The following is a 20,777-nucleotide window of genomic DNA, read 5'->3' as shown; positions in this document are numbered from 1 at the left end:
ATTGTTTCAAGAAATGGATGGCTGGAGAAATTTTTACTAGGAATGTTTACAGACTGTAATAGATTCTCAGTTAAAGGTGGGGTGAGGTGCTGGAGAGCTGAGATTAGCTATTTGGCCTGGTTTGGGATGAAGGCAAGAAGGATCCAGTAAACATTAAGAATTATTTTCAAGGCCCATGGTAAATAGTATCAAAGTAGCTAATTAAGTCATTCTGTGGGTCACTTGTACTGTTATGCCAGTTGAAGGCAAGGCTTGGGTTATCAGGTGCTACACCATAGGATAGTATGAAGGATAGGGAGAATTCAGGGACCGTGGAGGTGTTGTGATTGCTTCTAACTGCTGACCATCTTAAAAGATGATGACAAGCTAAGATTTAAATTTTTTTTTGATAAGCTAAGATTTTCTTTTTTTTTTTTTTTTAAAGGTTTGTTTATTTATTTGAGAGAGAGAGCAGGTTCAGGGTGGGGAGGGACGGAGAGAGAGGGAGAATCCCAGGAAGACACCCCAAGAATCAAGGAGCCTAATGGGCTCAATCCCACAACCTCAAGATCAAGATCTGAGCTGAAATCAAGAGTCAGAAGTTCAACCTACTGAGCCATCTAGGTGCCCCAAGCTAAGATTTCTAAATTATTAGTCCAAGTTACCAGATGAAACCCAAGGGCTTTCTATGACAATGCTATTAAAATCTATGAGAGCTTTTTTTTTTTTTTTTTAAAGAAATAAGCTGTTTCAGCTAAAGAACTCAAACAGTTGTAAGCCAAACACATTTGATTCTTAAGGTTGCCAAATTTTATTACTTCAATTCATAGCTTAGTGTCTTATGAGAAAGTTAGAATATCGATAAGCAAAGAATGGTATCTGAATGATTGAAAGGAGCTATATGGGACAATTTGATTGACTCAGAGCATCCCAAATTCCCAACCTACTGAGCCTTTCTTGTCAGCTAATGCAGCATCTCCTCTTGTATAAAAGGTACTGAATGCTTAAAGAAACTTCTTAATTATTTCTCTTATTTATTCCACGCAGCTATTCCTGTGTCCCACTATTTTTTCTAAATTTATTTATTCATGAGAGACACACAGAGAGAGGCAGAGACATAGAGGGAGACATAGACACAGGGAGCCTGATGTGGGACTTGATCCCAGGAGCCTGGGATCATGCCCTGAGCCAAAGGCAGACGTTCAACCACTGAGCCACCCATGCGTCCCTTGTGCCTCACTCTTTTAGGAGAAAAGGAAACTCTCATGCTTAATCTTCCACGCACCTCTTAAATTTATTTCTCTGCAATTATATCAGAAGATCCCAAGAGACCCTCAGTAGTATATTTGGGACCATTCTCAGAACTGAAGAAAAAGAAATCGCCAGCCAAAACGAGCACTTTCTACTACTGACAAGGATGGAGGAAGGCTGAAAACACCCACGAGTTAATAAGCTAAATGTAAATTAAAAAGGTAAAAAGTAGAGCCTAAAATCAAATGCAATTAGAATGAAATGAAATCAACTATATATAAATATTAAAAAACATAAACACACAAAATATAATTCAAGTTGCTTTTTTTTTTTCAAGTTGCTTTTTAACACAACACATGGACTCTAGATCCTAAACCAAATAAATTCTTTTTTTTTTTTCTAAACCAAATAAATAATGAGGACAATAACAACTACAAAGAAATCTTAAATATTATCTCATGATATTGTTTGGAATATAATTTGTAACAGGTTTTTTTTGTAACAGGTTTTGTGTGTATCATAGGATAGAGCAAACGATCAGAGATATTGGTGTGAGTGGGAGTCAGATTTTTATGGTGGAAGAAGGGAGATAAAGATACAGAACGAGGCAAGATGAGAAAGAACCTCATGAAGTTGAGAAATACCAGTATACAGTGATGGTTTAAAAAAAAAAAGCCTCGTTTTATCCACTAGGCCTAGTGACAATAACACTATATAATGCCTAACTTTTGGTCTTTAACTAGCATTCCTCACTAAAAGATTCCTTGAAGAAAATGGCTGATTCCAGGTGTGGGAAGGGAAAGTACCAGGTGAGCATGGAGTATCTTGTTCTTGTAGGCTGGGCAGTGGGAGTGCTCAAAGGCTGAGCAGGTCATGTCCAAAGGACACAGGAATTAGACTGAATGGGCTCCACGTGACCAAATTTGGGATAGTTTGAGCAAAAGAATAATTAATAATGGTTATAATACATGGATAAATAAATATGTGAATATATATTGATATGAGAGAGAACGCTTTTTTTTTTAGCCTAAGTGCCAACTAGTAAATGTAAAAAAAAAAGATCAAATGAAAAAAATCACAATTTTTCCACTCATAAATGACATATATACAACAAGGTAACACAGTATAACAACTGATTCAGTCAAGGATCATCAATGAATGCTAGCACCATTGGGGGATATGGTCTCAAAGCATCACTTTGTTGGTTTGCAACCTCAGAGTTTCTCAGGTGAAATTCAAAAGTGGGTCCCAAATGTGGCAAAGAGAGACTGAAGAAACAAGCAGACCCCTTCAGAGTGGTGGGTAGAAGTTTTAATGAGCACGGGAACTTACATATGAGGATACGAGCCTTACTTGGGACGAGTAGATCTTGAGACAAGTGGATCTCTGGATCTACACAACAGAATCATTAAGTTTTTATTTAGAGGTCTTAGCAAAGCTTAGGCATATTTATTATCCAGATAGTCTCAATAACAGTCCTTTCAAGATTGCATACTTGAAGGGGCTGCTAGTAAAGGAATAATAGGTGAAATATAGATTCCAAGGATAAGGAGAGAGTAAGGAGCCTCTAATTACCCGGGTGCAGTTCGCAAGTCAACCAGTGGTCACATCCTCTCTGTGACCTCCTCCAACACATTTCTAAGTCACTTTTTAGTTACAAAAGAAGAAAGTGTATATACACTGTGAAGAGATCTGATAGCACATTAAGTATATGTACAAAAATAGCATTGCCAGTTGTGGTGTAATGAGTACATGACACTAGCTGGGTAGTATTCTTGCCAGACGAGTTTAGTCTGAATCTAATAAAAGAGGAAACAATCAGATAACTCTTCAAATTCAGAATGTGGGACATTTTATAAGGGTAAAACTCTTTTAAAAAGTCAGTGTCATGAAAAACATCAATGCCACAACTATCAACATCACAAACAATAACCACCAGCAGCAGAAGGTAATTCTAGTCTAGATGAAAAGTGCTTTCAGGGACTTAAATAGACAATGTATTTATAGTGATTGGATCTTGGATTAAAAAAAGGCTACTAAAGACATTCCTGGAACAATTGGGAGATTTGAATATAAACTATAGTATTATTTTTTGAATACAAACTGTATATTAAATAACACTATTGAATTGTTAACTTCCCTAGGTGGGTAACTGTGTTGTAGCATAGGAGAATATCCTTGTTCTTAGGAAATGCATGCTGAAGTATGGAGGGATAAAGTGAAGTGTAAGGATCTCTACAATATACCCATTAGCAATCATGTTCCATTTCCCTCTAAACCCACTAACCCCAGGCCTGGACAACCATTATTTTCTGTCTTTATGGAGTTGCCTATTCTGGACATTTCACATAAATGGAATCATACAGTATTTGGTCTTTTGTGTCCGACTTCTTTAACTTAGCATCCATGTTGTAGCATGTATCAATAATTCATTCCTTTTTATATGCCATGTTTTTCCATTCAACAGTTGATGGACATTTGGATTGTTTCCACATTTGATCTTATGAATAATGTTGCTATAATTATCTGTGGACAAGTTTTTATGTGGATATAGGTTTTATTTCTATTAGGTATTTACCTAAGGAATTGGAATAGGAGTAGAATTGCTTATAAGGTTACAAATTTGGTCACATGATTAGTCTACACGTAACCTTTTGAATATTTGCCAAAGTGGGGGCTGACCCACTTTCCAATTCCATCAGCAGTGTGTAAGGACTCCAATTTCTCTACATCTTGACCAACATTGCCTTTCTTATTATAGTCATCCTAGGGGGTGTGAAGTGGTATTTTGTAGTTTTGATTTGCATTTCTCTGATGGCTGATGATTATCTTGATTATCTATCTATCTATCTTTTCATGTGCTTATTGCCCATTAAATATCGTCTTTGAAGAAATGTCTATTTAGATCATTTGCCCATTTTTAAAATTGTCTTTTGTCTTTTTATTAGACCCTTATTAGATATATGAACTGTGAAAAATTTCCATTTTTTCAGTCATTTTCTTCCTTTCTTCATTGTGTCCTTTGAAGCACACACTTTTTAAAAATTCTTTATTTTTTAAGGATTTTTAAAAAATTTATTCATGAGAGACACACAGAGAGAGGCAGAGACATAGACAGAGGGAGAAGCAGGCTCCATGCAGTAAGCCCGATGTGGGACTTGATCCTGAGACTCTCAGATCATGCCCTGAGTCAAAGGCAGTGCTCAACGGCTGAGCCACCCAGGCATTCCTGTAGATGTTCTTTATTAAGTTGAGGAAGTCCCCCTCTATTCCTAGTTTGCTGAGAACTTTTATCATAAATGAGTGTTAGATTTTGTCAGATACTTCTCCTGCATCTACTAATATTATATAGTAATACATTACTACATTAAATGATTTTCAAATGTTGAACTAATTTTGCAGACCTGGGATAATTCCCACTTGGTTATGGTGTACAATTCTTTTTACACATTGGTGGATTCAATTTGTTTATATTTTGTTGGGTATTTCTGCATCTGTATTCACAAGAGATATTGGTCTGCTTTTTTGTTTTGTTGTTGTTTTTTTACTTTGTAATGTCTTTGTCTGGTTTTGGTATTAGGGCAATGCTGGCCTCACAGAATGAGTTAGGAAGAATCACCTCTGCTTCTGAAAGAGTTTGTATGTATGGTAAAATTTCCTCCTTAAATGTTTGCTAGAATTCATTAGCAAACCCATCTGGGCCTGGTGCTTTTTCTTTTGGAAGGTTATTGATTATTGATTATATTTCTTTAATGTATGTAGGCCTATTCAGATTGTGTATTTCTTCTAGTGTGAGTTTGGTAGATTGTTTCTTTGGAAGAAGTGGTCCATTCCATCTAGGTTATCAAATTTGTGAGCAGAGAATTGTTCAGAGATAGTATTCCTTTATAATCTTTTTTATATTCATGGGGTCTGTAGTGATGTTCACACTTTCATTTTTTTTTCACACTTTCATTTTTGATATTAGTAACTTGTGTCTTCTCTTTTTCTTGGCTAGCTTGGCTAGAAGCTTTTTAGGTTTTAGTGATCTTTTTGAAGAATAAGCTTTTCATTTCAGTGATTTTCAGTATTTAATGGAGAAGTTTAATTTTATCAATTTCTTCTTTAATTTTTATTATATCTTTACTTCTGCTTACTTTGAATGTAATTTACTCTTCTTTTTCCAGTTATAGGTAGAAGCTTAAATTAATGATTTTAAATCTTTCTATTTTAATACATGCATGCATTCAATGCTATAAATTTCCCTCTAAGCATTGTTTTTGCTGTATCCCACAAATTATGATGTTATAGTTTCACTTAGTTCAAAATATCTAAAAATTATTCTTGAGATTTTCTTTTGATCCATATGTCCACATGAATTTTTGAATTAGCTTGTTATTTTCTGCAAAGCAGCCAGTTAGAGTTCTTATTCTTCAATAAGAATAAATGAATTCGAGCTGCCAGGGTAGCTCAGCGGTTTAGCACCGCCTTCAGTCCAGGGCCTCATCCTGGAGACGGGGGATTCAGTCCTATGTCAGGCTCCCTGCATGGAGCGTGCTTCTCCCTCTGCCTGTGTCTCTGCCTCTGTGTGTGTGTGTCTCTCATTAATAAATAAATAAAATCTTAAAAAAAAGAATAAATAATTTCTAATGACTAAAAGTACTTTGGAACCACTGTAATTGAGGTCTACAATTATTACAATTGAGGTCTACAATACTCTCCTCCTTTATCTTTACTCTTGCCTTGAATGCACCACATTAAAACAGGAATAATTTAGAGGCACCTGGCTGGCTCAGTTGGTTAAGTATGTGACTCTTGGTTTTGGCTCAGGTCATGATATCAGGGTGGTAAGACTGAGTCCTGCATCAGGCTCAGTGTGTGTGTGTGTGTGTGTGTGTGTGGGTGAGGTTGGGGGGGCGAGTCTGCTTGAGGTTCTTTCCCTCTCCTTCTACCCCTTCCCCTGCTCCCTCTCTCTCTAAAATGAAATAAATTTTAAACATATTAAAGAAAATAAAACAGGAATAATTACTAAATGATTCACAATTCCTCCTAGTATTTTTTTTAAGATTTTAATTTTTAAGTAATCTCTACACCAAATGTGGGGCTCAAACTTACAACTTTGAGATCAAGAGTCACGTCTTTCACTGACCAAGACAGCCAGGCACCCTCCTCCTTGTATTTTTTATGGCATATTACAAAATGTATTTTGTTACTATTCTATCTCATATTTCCTCTTTTTTGATGTATCTGTCCTGTGGAAAGCATCAACAATTCCTGAAAATAATAGAGCCCAAAGGCCATCACTAGCTAGAAGAATGATAAGAATCTTACTCTTGAGAGCAGCAGTGTATCCTTTTTAAATCTTATTTTTGTCACATTAGACACTTCTATTTGGCAGCATAGTACAGGTTGGGTTCCGGAGAACATTAAGCTTTGCTAAGACTGCATTTCATCATTCAATAAAAGTCTCATGGAGCACATTTTTGTTATTAAAGAAAATAAATTAGGCTCTATTCAATAGATCTTTCTCTGGATTTTAGTTAATGCTGATTTTTAAAAATATCTGGTATAATAAAAGGTGTTGCAATGATTTTCCTTTCTGAGTTCAGGAAATGTCTCATTCAATTATTGGTTTGCTATTAAGTACTGTTAGGCAGAAAACAAAGGAATGAACTCTCTTTCTGGTATAACTAATAGAAAGTTCAGTATATAGTAAATGTTTTGCAGTTTATACTACTTATATTTTACTGAACGTGGCTGTAAGTGATTCAGGGAAAGATGGATATCAGAGAATGCTCATGTCTGCTAAGGGGAGGATATAATTCCTCTTAATATTGATATTGCATGTCTTCAAGAATCAGCTATTTGGTGTGTTTGGGATTCTATAAAAGGTTTTGTTTAAGAGTACTCTTATCATGATAGCACTGACTAGTGTACAGAACTGTCGTTGAATTACTTAACTATATACCTGCAATTAATATAATCACTATATTTTAACTATACTGGAATTATTATTTTTTTAAAGATTTATTTATTTATTTATGATAGGCATAGAGAGAGAGAGAGACACAGAGAGGCAGAGACACAGGAGAGACACAGGGGGAGGGAGAAGCAGGCTCCCTGCCGGGAGCCCGACGCAGGACTCGATCCTGGGACTCCAGGACCATGCCCTGGGCCAAAGGCAGGCGTTAAACTGCTGAGCCACCCAGGGATCCCCACTATACTGGAATTAAAACAAGAAAGAGGTTTTGTTATTTACTCCTCTGAAATTATAATGAATAGCATTTCTCTTTGGAAAATATTAAGTGCCCTGTGTTGGAGTCCCCAGGAGGACCCCCAATAAATAGTACTTCTTTTCCTTTCTTGATTTATAGACAAACTGAGAAAATAAAACAAAGAGTATATATAGAACCCACATTCTGATTACATCTTATTGTTGGTAGAGATGAGGTTGAAGGATATGGCTCTAAGTCTGTAGCCATGTGTTCTTACTAATACTCATCTCACAATTAAGCAGATTTAATCCAGAAGGGGTAAGGGAACTGGGGGATTAGTTTAGGATAGGAGCTTCTTGAGGGCAGCTGGCTTCTAAGAGGAAGAACAGCGGAGCAAAGAATTTGCATTAGTGGTTTTCTTCAGAGATTTACTAAACAGATAAATCACCCCATTCTCTTGGGATGTAGTGGGAAAAAGGGAAGAGTGTGCTTAGGAAGAAGCCTTCCATAAGTAAGCCAGGAGTAGAAGAAAGGAATTCCATTCCTACATTCCCCAGTTCTTTGTTCTTTGGGTTCATTTATTTATCTACTAAGCCTGTGGAGAACCACAGGCTATTCTGTTTAATTGTATTCATAAAACTGCTCTTCCCAATACATACACTTTTCTTTTGGGCATTATTCTAGGACTGTTGGTGGGAATTTAGATTTTGATCCAAGAAGCCTAGAAAATGGGTGAGCAAGTATACTTATTAGTCAATACTAAAGATATTCCACTTCAAAGGCTAGAAACTAATTCTCCACTTTCCATTCCAAACTAAGCACAGTCACAATGCCCAACAGAGTGTATCAGAAGTTCCACATGAGACTGAATGAATATATTGATATATAATAAATAATAAAAACTGAAAATATGGAATTTTATCAAATGTGAATGTAAATCTTTCCTCATTATCAAATTCCCGGAAAGAAATTAAAGTCTAAAGATAAAATCTTTTTGCAAATTTTGTAAACCAGAGACAATTAAGTACAAAGGAATTAAAATTCCAAATTAAAATTTTTTGTTCTTTTGAACTCAAAGTTTGAAGTTAAAAATTTTTCAGGTCCCAAACTCATCCTCTCAAATTTCTATTTTTTTTTTTAGTTTTACCCAGAGACTATGATTGAGTGGGACTGAGTTTCCTTCTATAGCCATGGTTTCAGCTGGCGGTCATGTAGGGTGTATGCTTTCTTTAGAATTTCAGAAATAATACCTGTTCAGAGCCATGTCTTTCCTGGGTCTCTCATTTTAAAAAGTTCAAAGTGTCCACAGACCCTATAACAGCCACAAATTTAGGAAAGGAGATTTCTCTATCCCAAGAGCAAGAGATGAGGGAAAGCCAGACCACTCTGCTTTATCTCCACTCAGGAGATGGGGAGTGCATGAATCCTTGGGCACAGAGCTCCAGGCTGGAGAAACCCACTGTCAAGAAAACCCACATTCACGGCTACATGCAAAAGAATGAGACTGGACACTTCCTTGCATCATTAAGCACCAAATGCTTAAATGTAAGACCTGAAACCATAAAAACTCCAAGAAAATATGTCAGTCTTAGCAATATTTTTCCAGATCTGTCTCCTCAAGCAAGGGAAATGAAAACGAAAATAAACTATTGGGACTATATCAACCTAAAAAGCTTTTTTGCGAAGTGAATGAAACCATGAAAATGAACAGACAATCTACTGAATGGGAAATGTTTGCAAATGACATATACAATAAGGGGTTAACATCTAAAATATATAAAGAACTCATAAAATTCAATGCCAGGGAAAGCAAACAATGATTTTAAAAATGGGCAGAGGACCTAAATAGACATTTTTCTAAAGAAGACATACAGATAGCCAACAGACACATGAAAAGATGCTCAACATCATTAACTATCAGGGGAATGTAAATCAAAACCACAATGAGATTTCTCCTCACACCACTTAGAAGAGCTAGTATCAAAAAGACAGTCACAGACAATAACAAAAAATGATGAGGATATGGAGAAACGGAACTCTTAAACACTATTGGCAGAAATGTAAACTGGTGCTGCTACTATGAAAAACAGCATGGAGGTTCTTCAAAAAGTTAAAAATATAAACCATCCAGTGATTCAACTTCTGGGTATTTACCCCAAGAAAATGAAAGCACTAATTCAAAAAGACATATGCACCCCTATGTTCACTGCAGCATTATACATAGTAGCCAAAATGTGGAATCAAACTAAGTAGTCCATTGATAAATATATGTGATGTAATATTACTCATATAATGTAGAAAAATGAATGAAATCTTTCCATTTCCCACAACATGGATAGGCCTAGAGAGTATAATGCTAAGCAAAACAAGCCAGTCAAAGAAAGATAAATACCATATGATTTCATTTATGGATGGAATCTAAAAACAAATGAGCAAACAACAAAAAAAGAGAAACAGAATGATAAATAAGAGAATAAACTGGTGGCTGCTAGAGGGGATAGGGGATGGGTGAAATAGGTGAAGGAGATTAAGTGGTATAAATTCCAGTTATAAAATAAATGAGTCATGAGAATGAAAACTACACATAGGGAATATAGTTAATAATAATGTAGTAACTTTGTATGGTGACTCATAATAACAACAATTACTGTGGTGAGCATTTTCTAATGTATATAATTGTCAAATCATTAAGTTGTACTCTTTTTTTTTTCCCCAGTATGATCCATGCTCAACGTGGGGCTCAAACTCACAACCCTGGTATCAAGAATCGCATGCTCTACCGATTGATCAAGCCAAGCACCCCACTATGTTGTACTCTCAAAACTAATATTTATGTCGATCATATTTCAATTTAAAAAACTCCCACACTCAATCACCATTCACTTCTCAAAACAGCCCTGGTGGTCAGGTGTTCCCCCTTTGCCTCTGTATTTGTAAGAGTTTTTCCAGGGAAATAGAGCCAACAGAATACAGAGAGATGTAAACAGATATAGATACAGATTTAAATACAGACGAGGAGATTTATAATAGGAATTGGCTCACTGTGGTTATGGAGGCTGTCCCATGATCTGTCACGTGCAAGCTGGAGAACCAGGAAAGCAGTTTATATTTAGTTCGAGGCCTGAGAATCATGGGGCTGCTGATGTAAGTTCCAGAGTCTGAAGGCTGGAGAACCAGGAGTTCCAACATCTGATATCCAGAGGCAGAAGATGGATGTCCTAGCCCCAGATGAGACAGAGAGACTGACAGAGAGACACACACAGAGAAAATTCTCAAAAACAACTGAATGATACCTGCCCACATTATCAAGGTGGAACTTCTTTACTCAGTTCACTGATTCAGATACTAATCTCTTCCTCAAACGGCCTCACAGATGCACCCAGCTACAATGTCTGATCAGCTCTCTGGGTATGCCTTAGCTCAGCCAAGTTGACAAATAAAAATAACTGTCAGAGCCTCCTATGGAGACACAGCATAGAAGGATACTCCTTGGCTGTACTTGCCCAACTCTGAAGTTTCTAAGCATCTGCCCAAGGTCACTTAGTCCCCTTATTTGTCTGCTCCTCTCATATGCACAGGACTTCATCTTAAAATTAACCTAATTTTAATCCTGAGGACACCTGGACACTGGGCTGCTGGTAAAGGCTTAACAACTGGCTGGGGATTATTGGGCGGGGGGCTTGATTTGTAGAGTTGGCTGATCTTTGTGGCATAAGTACTCCCACCAGGGCCAATTTCAAGCTGCCAATTGAAAGTGAAGTTGAGAGGAGATATGCAGTAGCATAATATTATATAATGTTTCCACCATACAAGTATAATATATATAAATAACATAAAGGATATAGAAAATTACAGATTGTAGTAAAATAATCAGGAAGTGTTGACTTTGATGACTTTTGAGTATTATAAAGAAAACTGACCTTTTTAATTTTTACGTTGTTTTAGATTCGCCAGAAGTTGCAAAATAGTACAGGGAGGTTCTAGGTATCCATCACCTAGTTTCCCTCAATGGTATTACCTTTTTTTTTTTTTCTCAATGGTATTATCTTATATGATGATAATATATTATGAAAGTCAGGAAATTGAGATTATAATTCCTTTGATTTTTTTTGAAATTTTACTTTTTTCTTTTCTTTTAAAGAGGGAGAGAGAGCACACATGTGAGCGGGAGAGATGGAGGGAAAAGGAGAGAATCTTAAGCAGGCTCCATGCTCAGCCCGGAGCCCATGGGACTCAATAGCAGGATCCTGAGATTGTGACCTAAGCTGATATCAAGGGTTGAGGTTACCCTAAATTTTACTTTTAACTGTGGTAAAATACATGTAACACAAAATTTACTATCTTAATCATTTTTCAGTGTACAGTTCAGTATTACTGTTTATTTACAATGCTGTGAAAGTAATTCCAGAATTTTTACCTTGCAAAAAACTGGAACTCTATACTTACTAAGTCCCCACTCCTCCTATCCTCAACTCCTGGCAACCACCATTCTATTTCCTGTGTCTATGAATTTGACTACTTTTGGTATCTCATATAAATAGAATCATAGAGTATTTGTCTTTTTGTATCTCACTTATTTTGTGTCTGACTTAGCATAATGTCCTTAAGATTCATGCATGTTTTAGCTTGTGTTAAAATATACTTCTTTTTAAGGCTGAATAGAATTCCAGTGTGTATTTCCAGGGAATCATCCCTGGAAGTTTTGTGGACTGCTTTAGTTTTCCTGAATGCCTAACATACAGTTAGAGAATTTCTGCTTGGATTGCAAATTGGGAGAATGGGCCTTAGGAAGTACTCAAGTGGAGCCAAGAAGGCTTTAACATAGTTATGGTTTGTTAGTACACTGTTAATTTTCCAAAAAAGAGTATTTCTTTTTTGCTGTAAACCATATAATATTTATTTAAAAGCCAAAAACAATATGATGAAGCATGAAAACACACAAATTTCAGAGAGTAGCTTTTTTTTTGTGAATCTGGTCAATTTTACACAATGAAACACTATTAAGAAATATAGAGTTTATAATATGAGCCATAATATAAAAATATAAGACACATAGTAATACTTTTAAGAAAAGTGAAATAATAACTGTAAGAGAATACCACAAAAACTTTAAATGTCATATGTTAAAAGTAACTTTTTTCTTCGTATTATGCAGCAGGTCTTCGGATGTAGGGATATAGGCAAATAAAAAAGGTTTATAGAAATAAACTTTCTCAATACTATTTGTCTGATTTCATATATAAAATGTCAGACAAGGGATCCCTGGGTGGCCTAGCGGTTTAGTGCCTGCCTTTGGCCCAGGGCGTGATCCTGGAGACCCAGGATCGAATCCCACGTCGGGCTCCTGGTGCATGGAGCCTGCTTCTCCCTCTGCCTGTGTCTCTGCCTCTCTCTCTCTCTGTGTGACTATCATAAATAAATAAAAATTAAAAAAAAATGTCAGACATTATAAGAAATAATATAAATGTCTAAGACTAAATGTCTAATTATATTTTCAAATATAAGGTAGTTTTTTAAAAAGCAGAAGTTTTACATTTTTTTAATAAGCTAGTAGTAGCACCCAGAAATAAAAATTGCAAGACACTGAGTAAAACAACTTTACCATGAAAAGATAAATATAATTTGAAGACAAAGCACCTTTCTTTGACTTCAATAGGAACTGTGGGCAAAGGCCCTCATCTCCGAATAATCCCATCTGAGTACACGCAGGCTTGTTTTATTTAACAAGGAGAGGGGATCCCTGGGTGGCGCAGCGGTTTTGCGCCTGCCTTTGGCCCAGGGCGCGATCCTGAAGACCCTAGATCGAATCCCATGTCAGGCTCCCAGTGCATGGAGCCTGCTTCTCCCTCTGCCTATGTCTCTGCCTCTCTCTCTCTCTCTCTCTGTGTGACTATCATAAATAAATAAAAAATTAAAAAAAAAACAAGGAGAATTTAAGCTCAAATTTTGAAATCATTATGTTCAGACAAGGTCATGTGTCATCATGAACCTATTTCTTTTTTGAGGGTGTAGTATTCAATTAGAAGTTGTAGTAAGCCATTTACATGGTACAGTTGTACTTTTGATGAGTGCTATTCATAAACATTAGCCATGTACTTAGGGGACTCATTACATTTCATTTAGGTGACACATTTAAAAATTCATAGTTTTAAAAAAATATTTTATTTATTTATTCATGAGAGACACACACACACACAGAGAGGCAGAGACACAGGCAGAGGGAGAAGCAGGCTCCATGCAGGGAGCCCGACGCGGGAACCCAGGTCTCCGGGATCACATCCTGGGCTGAAGGCGGCGATAAACTGCTGAGCCACCCCGACTGCCCTAAAAATTCATAGATCTGATAGGAAGTTGTAATTAGTCTCCATTTCTCTGCAGGGTAGAAGCTGAGAAATGTGTTTGCTTATGACTTGGTATTTTTGCCAATTATTTAGTAAGATTAAAAGTGTGTGGGTTCCTGTGCTTTTTTTCTTTTTTTTTTTTTTGCCAATTACACAGCACGCACCACCCTGAACATTTACTTATCGAATAAATTTATCTTGAGATTCCTTCCACGTAGTCTGCCAATGTGTTATTTCTCCTTAGGGAATAGACTTTGCTTCCTGTACAATAAGCATCAATTAGGTCTTGGGCAGGAAGTCCTACATGCAAGAATATCATTTTGGTGTATTAGATAAAAACCTTAGAGACATATTTTAGCGATAAATAAAGTGTGTGTGTGTGTGTGTGTGTGTGTGTGTATGTGTGTGTGTGTGTCTGTGGGTTTTTTTCCTTGCACTGTTTGCAAGAGAGTCCAGGTTTCAGGAGTAATGGCTCACTAAATTGAGAGAACAAACCAGTTGTAGCTGAGTATATATGGCAGTCAAAAATTCGACGCAGATGGCATTTAGTTCAGTTTTGATTTAAAAAAAAAGAAAGATGCTTGTGTTTTGACAAAGAAAACCAGGGTGTGCCTGTTATTCTTGGCTTATCACGGAATGCAAGGATTTTAGGAATCTCACTCTTTTTTTTGCAGATAATGTATGTGACAGAGTCTACCCTTGACCACACTTTAGTCAGGTTCATTGGAACTCTTTCTTCACCTGGTCCTGATTTTTGGACTTCTGTGTCTTTCTCTGCATTACCTAATTTTAGCAAGAATCCTGTCAAGTTGGTTTAGGCAGACTCTCCCACCTTCCATAGCTGATCACCCTCGATATCTGTTTGGGTTCCTCATCCTCCACTGTTCCCCAGATGGTCCCATCACTCTGGCCTGCCTCCAGCAAGTATCCTGTTAGATGGGCTTAGCCAGAATCTTCTCTTACCCCTGATATTTTCTCTTAATAATTCTCCATTCACCCAACCCATGTCCTCCCACCCAACCTTGCTCATTGGCAATACATTTCCACTTTTCCTTGCTGTATTTGGAGTTGAGCCTGATTTCTCTCCCCACCTACAGAACTCCTTTGTTGCAGCCCCCTTTGAATAGTTTTCTTTACCATCTTGAAAATGTGATTGCATTTTTTTTTTCTTTTAGCATATGAACACTTGCTTAGCTGAATGATGAACAGAGTTGGGTTAAGGATAGGATGTGTCTTTGTTTCTCAGATGGCTGAAATGTATTACTAAACTTTTGGAGGAAAATGATGATTCTAATTATAAGTGTTTTATAAAGACATGTGTGCACAGGCACACATACCCTGCTTTGACTATGAGAACCTTATCACCTGTGGTAGAATTTGGATTGTCAGTTTATCTCTGGGGTCATAAGAAATAGAGCAGCAGGTGGGAAAAGCAGACAAAGATTGAGGCTCCTGGCCTTAACCATACTTCTAAAAACTCTTAAAGTTCCTCCGATGCCCCATTTTTCTCAGTGTTTTACTTCATTTTTTTAACTGCATGAAATTCCACAAAATGAAAATTAACTTGGGGGCACCTGGGTAGCTCAGTGGTTGAGCCTTTCGCTCAGGTCATAATCCCAGGGTCCTAGGATCGAGTCCGGCATTGGGTTTCCTGCAGGGAGCCTGCTTCTCCCTCTGCCTATGTCTCTGCCTCTCTCTGTGTGTCTCTCATGAATAAATAAAATCTTTAAAAAAATGAAAATTAACTTATATTAGTGAGTATCATCACTAAAAATATGAAAAATCTAGAGGGCTGAATAACTACTCAGTCATTTATAGTTAGGGTGAGTGAATCCTCTTCTTGAGTCACATGGGGGTCTCCTCCTGGGATAATCTATTCAGCTACATCAGAGATTATACGTGAAATTCATGAATTAATGCACATTATAAAAGTGTCAAACAACTGGTGCCTGGGTGGGTTAGCCATTTAGGTGTTTGCTTTTGGCTCAGGTCATGATTCGGAAGTCCGGGGTTGCACCCTGCACCTGTAGGGCTCTCTGCTCAGTGGGGTGGGAGGAGGGTGTCTACCTCTCCCTCTGTCCCTCACCCTGCTCTCATTCTCTCTCACTCTCTTTCTCTTTTTCAAATAAATAAATAAAATATTTTTAAAAGTGTTTACTTGGGTGTATATGGAGTAAAAATACAATCCACTCATCTCAATTCCTTCTCACTCCAAGTTCTAAGCATATATATACACATATGTTTTTCACTGAACAATATATCTTAAAGATCTTTCTATACCAATGTACAATGATTAGTTAAAATTTAAACAAATTTGCTCCGTGGTATCATGTTAGGTGGACAAAAAATTATTCAGCAGAAGTTCAGCTTTGGTTAAAATAAGAAAAAAAAAAAAAGAGAAACTTTCCAAATCTCAATGGTAAAGAAATATCAAGGGGGAAAAAAAAAGAGGAAGAAGCTACTTATCAGGTTAATTTCCAAAAAGAAGGAAGTGCGCTTAGAATTGGTTATCTCAAGAACACAGCAGACAAAACCTGAAGCTAAGACAAAGTTCTTGAAGGTTGATTTTGATGTTCTTTTCCTGCAAACACAATTATACTATGTTTTAAATTTTTGTGATAAAGGTTATAACCTGTAAATTTAAGAAAATACAAAATAGGCTCTTTACAGGAAATTGTAATTTGCTCTAGGGAATTGTATTTGTTCAGGAAATTAAAAATTTTCACGAGCCTCTGATAATCCATTAATATCGTCTCATTCACCTTATTTTTTTTAAAAGATTTATTTATTTATTTGAGAGAGACAGGGAGAGACAGAGAAAGAGAGGAGGCGCAGAGGGAGAGCAGCTTAGGCAGACTTTGCACTGAGTGTGGAGCCTGATGTGGGGTTCAATCTCAAGACCCTGAAATCATGATCTGAGCCAAAATGAAGAGTCAGACGCTTAACCAACTAAGCCACCCAAGCGTCCTACGATCTCACTCATTTTATAGTAATACACTGATCTATAAATTATGTAAATTCTCCTGCTATGTAATGGAAAATAAGTAGGCTCAAAATTGTAGATATCTTTCCTTTCTTGTAGTTGAACAAATTAAAAAATTTGGCATCACGAATAGACATACTTCCCAAAACAAAACAAAGAATTTCATTCTTTAACGGGAGTATGAAAGCACCATAACATACGATGGTATTGTTGTTCTCTAACTGATGACCATTTAGGTTGATTTCTATATTTAACTATTACAACATCTTTGTATAGATCTTTGCAAATATGTGCAAATATGCACCAATAGAAGAGAGGTCTAGATTTGGGATTTCATGTCAAAACATGTGTGCATATTATATTTTGAAAGAAATAATCTTCTTTAAAGGTTGCGTATTTCTAGCAGTATCTAAGAATATCTTCTATGGATTTTGTGGGAGCGAAGCGGTCGCGGGGCTGCTCGCGGGTCGGTGGCTGCTCGGGTTTCCCCGTCGGGCTTCCCAGCCGCGGGCTCGCGGAGAAATAAAGAGATGTCCGAGTCCATTCGGGTGACGGAGGACGAGAACGACGAGCCCACCGAGACCCCGTCGGAGGGTGACCGCACGGTGCTGCTGTCCACCGTCGCCGCCCAGCTGCCCGGGGCGTGCGGGCTGCGCTACCGGAACCGGCGTCCCAGTGCCTGCGGGGCGTGCGGCGGGCGGAGGGGATCCTGCACGGCCCCGCCGCCGGCTGGGGCGACCTGGTGCACGGGGTCAACTACCCCAAAGATAACAAAAGAAAAATGGATGAGACAGATGCTTCTTCAGCAGTGAAAGTGAAAAGAGCTGTCCAGAAAACTTCTGATTTAATAGTGTTGGGTCTTCCATGGAAAACCACTGAACGGGATCTAAAAGAATATTTTAGTACCTTTGTTTTTTTTTTTTAATTTTATTTTTTATTTATTTATGATAGCCACACAGAATGAGAGAGAGAGTCAGAGACACAGGCAGAGGGAGAAGCAGGCTCCATGCACCGGGAGCCCGACGTGGGATTCGATCCCGGGTCTCCAGGATCGCGCCCTGGGCCAAAGGCAGGCGCTAAACCGCTGCACCACCCAGGGATCCCTCTTTGGAGAAGTTCTTATGGTTCAGGTCAAGAAAGAGGTTAAAACTGGTCATTCAAAGGGGTTTGGCTTTGTTCGCTCTACGGAGTATGAAACCCAGGTTAAAGTAATGTCACAGCGACATATGATAGATGGACGGTGGTGGGATTGTAAACTTCCTAATTCCAAGCAAAGCCCAGATGAGCCTCTGAGAAGTAAGAAGGTGTCTGTTGGGCGCTGTACGGAGGACATGACCGCCGAGGAGCTGCGGCAGTTCTTCTGCCAGTACGGAGAAGTGGCAGACGTCTTCATCCTCAAACCCTTCAGGGCCTTTGCCTTTGTCACATTTGCAGATGATCAGGTTGCCCAGTCTCTTTGTGGAGAGGACTTGATCATTAAAGGAATCGGCGTACATATATCCAATGCTGAACCTAAGCACAATAGCAATAGACAGAAGTGGAAGATTTGGTGGTAATCCAGGTGGCTTTGGGAATCAGGGTGGATTTGGTAACAGTAGAGGGGGTGGAGCTGGTTTGGGAAACAATCAAGGTAGTAATATGGGTGGAGGGATGAACTTTGGTGCTTTTAGCATTAATCCAGGTATGACGGCTGCGGCCCAGGCAGCGCTGCAGAGCAGCTGGGGCATGATGGGCATGTTAGCCAGTCAGCAGAACCAGTCAGGCCCATCAGGTAACAACCAAAGCCAAGGCAACATGCAGAGGGGGCCAATTCAGGTCTTTGGTTCTGGAAATAATTCCTATAGCGGTTCTAATTCAGGTGCAGCGATTGGTTGGGGATCCGCATCAAATGCAGGGTCAGGCAGCGGTTTTAATGGAGGCTTTGGCTCAAGCATGGATCCTAAATCCTCTGGCTGGGGGATGTAGACAGTGGGGTTGGTAGAGACTGTTGGGAATTCAAATTTTTCTAAACACGTGGTAAATATGTTGTAAAATACGTATGTACTAAGAATTTTCAAAATTGGTTTGTTCAGTGTGGAGTATATTCAGCAGTATTTTTGACATTTTTTTTTTAGAAAAAGAGGAAAAGCTAAAGGAATTTTATAAGTTTTGTTACATAAAGGGTTGAAATATTGAGTGTTTGAAAGTGAACTGCTGTTTGCCTGATGGGTAAAAACCAACGCACTACAATTGATATCAAAAGGTTTCTCCTGTAATCTTTTATCCCTGGACTTGTCAAGTGAATTCTTTGCATGTTCAAATGGAAACCATTGATTAGAACTACATTCTTTTCTCCTTGTTTTAATTTGAACCCCACCATATGGATTTTTCCCTTAGGAAAATCTCCTTTTTGGAGATCATGGTGTCACAGTGTTTGGTTCTTTTGTTTTTGTTTTTTTAACACCTGTCTCCCTTCACATGCAAAAGTACAATATGAAGCTTTCATTTAATCTCTGCAGTTCATCTCATTTCAAATGTTTATGGAAGAAGCACGTCATTGAAAGTAGTGCTGTAAATGTTCTGCCATAGGAATACTTCTTCTGTCTGCATGCTTTCTCATTCAAGAACCCGTCAGCATGCTGCACAGGCCGCGTCTTTGACGGTGGGTGTCCCATTTTTATCTGCTACTCTTTATTTCATGGAGTCGTATCAACGCTGTGAATGCAAGGCTGTGATATGGATCCAGAAGGCTGTTTGAACTTTTGAAACCTTGTGTGGGATTGATGGTGGTACCGAGGTATGAAAGGCGAGTATGAGCAAGAAAAGGCGACAGCGCGTGCAGAGACTTGGTGGTGCATAATGGATATTTTTTAACTTGGCAAGATGTGTCTCTCAATCCTGTGGCTTTGGTGAGAGAGTGTGCATAGAGCAATGATAGCAAATAATGTACGAATGTTTTTGCATTCAAAGGACATCCACATCTGTTGGAAGACTTTCAGTGAGTTTTGTTCCTAGGTAACCCACGTTAGTTGAATGTGTTAAGTGAACCGATACTTGTACTTCCCCACCCCTTTGTCAACGGCTGTGAATGCTGTATGGTGTGTGTTCTCCTCTGTTACTGATCTATAAGTGTGCTCATGTGACCTGAAGCTGGTGGGTTGAGAACTTGGACTGAGCTGGTGGTGTGCTTTGCAGGAGTACTTGGAAGCAGAGTTCACCAGTGAGCTCGGGGGGTCGCACAGAAGGGTGGAAGTCCTAATGTCTGTTAGCTCCCCTAAGAATGCTGTCTGAGGCAGTTCTGTGTCCTGTGCTTGGATGCTTTTTATAAGAGTTGTCAATGTTGGAAATTCTTAAATAAAACTGATTTAAATTAAAAAAAAGAATATCTTTTATGCAGTATGATCACCAACACTGCATTTTAAAAGATTGTTTTACTGAAATATAAATCACATACTGTAAAATGTGCCAATTTAAAACGTATAATTCAATGGTTTTTAGTGTACTCACAGAGTTGTACAACCGTCACTACAATCTAAATTGAGAATACTGTCTTCACTCCAAAAAGTATCCTTGTTCCCACTAGCAGTCACTCTATTCTCCCCTTACTCCTCGTCTTTCAGCCCTAGGCAGCCATTAATCCTCTGTTTCTACAGATTTGCCCATTCAGGACATTTCACATAAATCAGAATCATAAAATATATGATCTTTTTGTATCTGGCTTTTCATCAATCTTTTAATTACTGTCAATCTGATAAACGGAAAAGTTGTCTCACTGAGTATTTTATATCATTTTCATCAGGTTGAACTCATTTTTTAAAAAGTTTTTTATCTTTAAGTAATCTCTACACCCAACATGGAGCTCAAACTCACAACCCTGAGACCAAGAGTGGCAAGCTCCACTGAAGATCCAGCCAGGCGCCCCAACTCACTTTCATATACTGACTAGCTATTATTAGTGCTTCTAATGTAGGTAGCCTGGTTTTATATTTATCATGTTTTGTTAAAATCTAGCTAATAAAAATGTGAATAAAATATTTGGTTCTAGCCTCC

General features: G+C 38.0%; 1 non-coding gene and 1 pseudogene across 2 annotated transcripts; one reads left to right on the top strand and one right to left on the bottom strand.

Moving 5' to 3' along the window:
* Window positions 1-8,512: 8,512 nt before the first annotated feature.
* On the top strand, window positions 8,513-20,110 carry LOC144322055 (TAR DNA-binding protein 43-like; annotated as a pseudogene). Its single transcript, XR_013387614.1, has 3 exons — window positions 8,513-8,969; window positions 10,141-17,658; window positions 17,846-20,110. The product of XR_013387614.1 is annotated as a TAR DNA-binding protein 43-like (transcript).
* LOC144322852 (small nucleolar RNA SNORD107) lies at window positions 13,334-13,414 on the bottom strand. The gene has a single exon (XR_013388466.1). It is a non-coding gene; the product is annotated as a small nucleolar RNA SNORD107 (small nucleolar RNA).
* Window positions 20,111-20,777: the final 667 nt, after the last annotated feature.

The sequence above is a fragment of the Canis aureus genome, chromosome 10, assembly GCF_053574225.1.
Source record: "Canis aureus isolate CA01 chromosome 10, VMU_Caureus_v.1.0, whole genome shotgun sequence".
NCBI lineage: Eukaryota > Metazoa > Chordata > Mammalia > Carnivora > Canidae > Canis > Canis aureus.
This window is presented reverse-complemented; position numbering and strand designations above follow the sequence as displayed.